A 6,602-nucleotide genomic window follows, 5' to 3' on the forward strand; every position below is an offset into this window, starting at 1 on the left:
AATACATGTAAGAAATCAATTGCTTGCATTGGATCATCATTTGGAGGATTGGAGAGGAAGAAAACCTATCTGCAGTACAAGTTACTTTTTGAAATTTTAATTTTATGTTGTATGTCATTTTAAAAGTTATGTTTGGTTTCATTTTAATCTTTGTATGTATTGCTTGTGCATGTGAAGACTTTCTTGAATTATTTATTAATAATAGTAAAATTATTTTTTTGGTCCCGAGGGCATGTGGTTTTTGGATTTTCTTTAAGGGATTAAAAATCTGTCTCTATTCTGAACTTTTGTTTAATTTATAATTTTATTGATTTTAACTTTTAATTTGTAATTTATGTGTATATATAAGAACCTAAAACTAACAGCTTAAAAATAAATAAAAAAAAGATAAATAATTGTAGTAATAAAATACGGGATGATAAATACAAAATAGAATGCCAAATTTCTTTTCTAACAAAGCTATCTTTTACATTATTTTTTATTCTAACTGATGTAAAACATTCTACTTCAGTTAATAATAAAACCAATAGAGTAAGCAGAACTTTTAATATCGATTATGTGTGACTTGACTCATGTAGAATGTTTCACTTTCTACGTTTCTAAAGGAATTGATGCTAATTAAATGTGTGGATTCTAAGTTGATTTTGAACTAACTTTGAATATACATGCATTTAATATTATATTTATCTGCATTTCAGAATCGATGTTAAGTGTGTGTGGTTCTTCTATATATTTAAAAAACATAAGTAAATCCTTGAAAATTAACATTTTTAAATTTCTATTAAGTATTGATTACATAATATTTTGTTGTCATAATCCTTAAATTTTTTCTCCAATTTGTGTATTTTTTATTTTCTTTTACAAAACTTTTTTTGAATTAAAAGCTAGGTTAAATTGTTTACTTAATCTCTACAGTTGTTCTCAATTTAAGCTTTTGTAGTTCTTAAATAGTTTTAATTCTTATACAGTATTTTGTGACAACTTATCACAGCGAAAATAAATAGCTTAAAACTTTTTTAAAAAAAAGCTTTGATGTTCTAATAGAGACCAAAATTTGATAACTTTTATACATATATAAAGACTAAAATTTAAGATTTTCTGTTATAAAATCTAAAAATTACAATATTCACTTTTCCTTAAAATAGTAGTTGTAACAACCAAATGAATATATTGTTTTTAACATTAAAATAATTCCCAATCTCTAAAACTCCTTTTATCTTTAAAAAAAAAAACTATGTATACACACTATGTTCTCTATAATGTCACACGTCACACGCCTTTTTATTTAGTGCATCAAATCAAATAGCTGTCTTACATTAAGTCACTAACTATTAACTTTGGATTTCTATTCCACGTGTACCATGATTGACCTAAGTCAACTAGTCATCTTACTATTGTTTCTTATGGACAATATTCTTTTCTAATCCAATTGATGTCTTTATAGGCTCCAATCCAATTGATTAATTTATTGGATATAGATGGCCTCATGATCCCTTTTTGGACCATCTAGAATGTGTTGCTGTTCTGTTGGTAAACATCCTAGCCGATGTTGTCTTTCATTAATTAAGACCTTCAATTCATTCCATAGTGTCTTTTTACCATCCAAATAACAAGACGAAACATTTATCAAAATGACATCCCTACTTCCTTCCCCTCCCATACCTCCATTCCCCCCTTCCAACCATTTAAATTCTTGACACGTTAATTTTTAACCTAATTCAGTCTGATCCATTTAATTAATTACAGGAAGCTTAACCTAACTGATTTTGACTGTATATATAATGTTGTATACTCTTGATAATGGAGTGGGCATAAACAAAGTAATAGCTTAAACAAACCTATAGCCATAATGTTATAACTTCATAATGGAGTTTGGCAAATGGCATATAGATAATTAAGTGATAGCTTTTCGGTAACAATCACTATATTTTAATTAAATAATTCGACGTGGGACTACAGACCTATGTAGGCCAGTCAACGAATAGTTAAAGTAGCTTTTCTATAGACTATAGTTATCTATGTTTCTGAAATGCGGAAAGCTTTGTGCGTGCATTTCATGGAAATTTTTATACATGGAAAGGGAAATCACATAATTGTCTACGTCTCCACTTTGCCTAGCTAAAGCCACAACTTAATACAATCACTGCCTCACTTTGTTTTCCCCCACGATTCCATCCTTTAAGAATTAGTCATGACTGAAATTAGGAATATGCTATAATAAAAGGATTTTTGAAAATGTTCATTTCAAAATGGAGTAGAAATAGGAGAGATATAGAAAGAAAAGAGAAAATCTAGAGAGACAAAGTGATAAGTATAATCAATAATGTGATAGGAAAGAAAGATATAGATAACAAATTGAAGTAAGAAATAAAAGAGAGTGGATGAAGGATTATAATTTTTATGTTTAATTAATCATTTTTATAAGCAGTTTTAAGTTTAATTAATCAATTTTTTTTATAACCAATTGATTATTCTTTTAGGTTTTAGTCCTTCATATCAATTGTCAAGTAAATTTGTTAATGCCACAAAATTAAAATTGACATGTAAAATCGTTCTAAAATTTTGATAATTTGTTAAACCATCAGAAGTTTTTTGGCGGTTGAAATGTTCCTTCAATTTAATTAGGGTTGACTGAGCCTTTGGGTTGATCTAGACTCCTACCCACCCCTAACCAGATAACAAAACTTATATGTATTTTTCGATCTTTGCATAAATTTTAAGTAAACTGAGGTTATATTTGATAAGGTATTTCAGTTATCTTTTAACTTTTTTTATTAGTTGAAAGATTTCTTTTATTATTCAATAAATAAGTTTATTAGTAACTTTTTTAATAGTTTGTAGTATTTTTTTAAAATGTTACTTGAAGTTAATCAATTTTTTAGGTCAGATAGATACCTTGGTATCAAATTCTACGCGAGCATTGAAAATAATGCAGTTAGATTAGATGATAATGCGAGTAAAACAAAATGTGTTAGTTCTAGCATTGTATCAACAATGAATATTATGCGTCGCATGATTGATGAAAGTTATTTGCAAAAGCGTGGTTAACTATGTTGTTTTGTGGTTTCTTTGTTTGAAACTGAAGTAAGACGTGAATTATTTGTACACATGGAGGATGATGATTTCAGGAAAGCTTGCTTGATGTATATGCGTGCCTAACAGAAATGAATGATCACCTTTTCATATTTTAATTTTTTTATGTTTATTATAACCTTAATGGACATGTTTTTTTTTTCTTTTATTTTTATTATTTGATTGTCTATGAAATTTGCTTTATGTTTTTTCTTATTGCAGGATTGTATTGGATGTATTGATGACACTCACATAAATGCTTGTATTCCCGAGGAAGATCAATTGTGTTATAGGGGGAGAAACCCTACCTTCAATGAGGCCACTTGTGACTTTGATATGTGCTTTACGTTTTTATCAGTTGGAGAGGAAGGATCGGCACATGAAACACGTATCTTTGTTCACACAATTAACACTCCAGCATTGAACTTTCCAAAGCCTCCACAAGGTATTGTTATCTATATATTTTTTTGTTACAAAAATGTTTTATATAAAACAATCATATATGCAATATTTTTCCCTTCTTGATAGGCAGATACTATTTGGTAGGATAAAAGATATCCTGATACACAAGGATATTTAGTACCTTATCCTAAGACAAGGTATCATCAATCCCAATTTGAGCAAGAACTCACAACTAATGCTCAAGAAGCTTTTAATCATACACATGCATCTCTTTGAAGTCATACTGAAAGGTGATTTAGAGTGTTGAAAAAAAAGATGGAAGACACTTAGTAGAATGCCAAAATTTAGTGTTCAAAACCAAATTCATGTTATAATTGCTACATTTGCATTGCATAATTAATTATATCCTAAATAATTCAAAAGATGACATCATGTTTACTATGTTGAAGCAACATCCAGATTACATACCTCGTGAAGAACATGTACCGTCATTAGTAGTGACAAAGACAACGAAAATATGGAGGATACATCTAATGAGATGAAAGAAGTGTGCACCAATATTGCTAGTTTTATACGAAATAATAGATCATAAGTTTACTCTACTATTATTTTTTGAATAAATTTATATAAGGTAATTTATTTAACTATTACACGAATTAACATAATAAAAGTATATTGTCTACTTAAGTGTATTATTGTTTTTATATTATTTTAAATTTTATTTAAAATATTTTAAGAAATAGTATAAGATGAATAGAAATATTTAATATGAAAAAAATGTAACATAATATAATAAAATATAAATGTCTATTTTTGTTATTTTATATTTTTAACTACTTTAACAATTAGTTTCATGGAGCACTTTAATTTAATAAGGTAGTCTTTCAGCTTTTAGCTACTAATTAGCTTTTCAATTTCTTGCTAGCTTTTCAACTAGTTTTGTCAAACATAGTCTAAATCTATTTCAATATTACAAAAGGTATAGTTATAAAATTGCGGCTTCTTAGTGTAACATAAATATATCCTACAAATAGTCATCATCTCCGTCAATTACTACTAGGCGTATGCATTAATTGGTATGAAATTATTCCAAACATGATTACAAAACTCGCAAGTTACTCGGATGAGTTTACAAATCCACTTGTACGGGGTAACTAAGCAAATTGGGATTTTAGTAAACTCATGCAGTTGACTAGGTGCAAATTGTTAACAATATACTTTTGTAACTACATAATATTTTATTTTTCAGTTTATAAAATAGGATTTAGTAAATAAGTTGGTTTCTTATATTCCAGGAGCAAGTCAGTTTTAATGTATTAGCCTAGTCAATAAGTGGTTCCTATCTTTAAGGAACAAGTTAGTTTTAATAATCTATTTTGATGAAATCTTGTTATCTAATTAGTTTATCTTTTACTATTTATTGTACTTCTACGGAGAACAATTTGATTCATAATAAAATCATTCTATTTCTTCCACATACGTATTGTCTCTCTTCTCCCTTTGTTTATTATAATTTTCTACCACAAAACTTACAATTGGTATCAGAGCCTTTTTCTTAGAGGGACCTGTGAGTGAACCAGTACAACCCACCCAAAAAAAGCCTATAAATTTTGCTTCAATTCATCAAATAGATGGATTCTGAAACTCCTTACATAGCACTAGCACCGCCTGTGTTTGATGGTGATAATTATCACATCTGGGCAGCAAGAATGGAGGCTCATCTGGAGGCAAATGATCTTTGGGAAGTTGTTGAGGAAGACTATGAAGTTTTTCCTTTACCAGCCAATCCAACTATGGCTCAAATTAAAAATCAAAAGGAAAGGAAAGCTAGAAAGTCAAAGGCGAAGGCTACCTTGTTTGCTGCTGTATCGCAGGATATTTTCACCATAATCATGACAATCAAATCAGCATTTGAAGTCTGAAATTTTCTCAAGGATGAATATGAAGGAGATGAAAGGATCAAGGGAATACAAGCCATGAATCTGATTAGAGAATTTGAGATGCAAAAAATAAAGGAGTCTGAAACAATCAAGTAGTATGCAAACAAACTTCTTAGTGTAACACCCTCTACCCTCACAAATAACGAATAAAAGGAAATAAAATCATGCGGATTTTTTTTTTTAAAACACATTGACTTTAAATTGATTTCAAAAGATAAAGGGTTCGCATTCACTTAATGAAAACATAGTAGAAATTGTTCGAATAAAAACAACAAAGTTATCCCGACTCAAAACAAGGTCGTTCTTGCTGAATAAAATAAAAAAAAACTAAAATAGTAAACATAACACAATTATATCATTTACGGAAAATATAGCATGCGAAGTAAAATCCTATGCCTTAATGTCACACTTATCAGAGCATGTCTCTAACACAGACTAAGTCTCTCCGGCTCTATCATGGAACTCATTATATGATGACTCACCTGAAACAAAATGATAATCAGCCTAAACACAAACACACACCAGGAATGAGTTATCACATTCATATATAATAAAATATTAGAGCATGTAAAACATATAATACTTACAGCTGAATTTATATAATTAACATCACTTCACAAAATCACATACATTATGCACATCCATTCAAGTTCATCCACTCCCGAAAATAACATCAAACCCCAATTGTTAACCCAATGAAAGTCAAACACATGCATTATGCAACAAATACTTTAGACTCAAGCCTACATGCAATGTGGTACCATTTTTCAGTGAAAAACCTCGTCGGACGCCTAGGAGTGCATGACAAGACATGCCTCACAATGGGTAAGTCAGGTCACTCTCACTAAGTGAAATCATAAGAAGACTAGTCAGGGTCACGCTGTTTTACGAGAATGCTCCAACCATGTGGGATCGGCACAGGCTTAAAGGAGCACTCAAATTGGATGAACCCCAAGGCCTACACTCTGAAGAGTCTTTGAATACACTAAGATATCATCTATGAAGACCACTACAAAACTATCTAGGTAGGGGTGAAAGATCTTATTCATATAATCCATGAACACACCAGGGGTGTTGGTCACACCAAAAGGCATAACCAAGTACTCATAATGACCGTAACGGGTCCTAAAGGCAGTCTTCAGAACATCTTCAGGCTTCACTCTAATCTGGTGGTAACCTGACCTAAGA

The sequence above is a fragment of the Glycine soja genome, chromosome 12 (genome assembly GCF_004193775.1).
Source record: "Glycine soja cultivar W05 chromosome 12, ASM419377v2, whole genome shotgun sequence".
Taxonomy (NCBI): Eukaryota; Viridiplantae; Streptophyta; class Magnoliopsida; order Fabales; family Fabaceae; genus Glycine; species Glycine soja.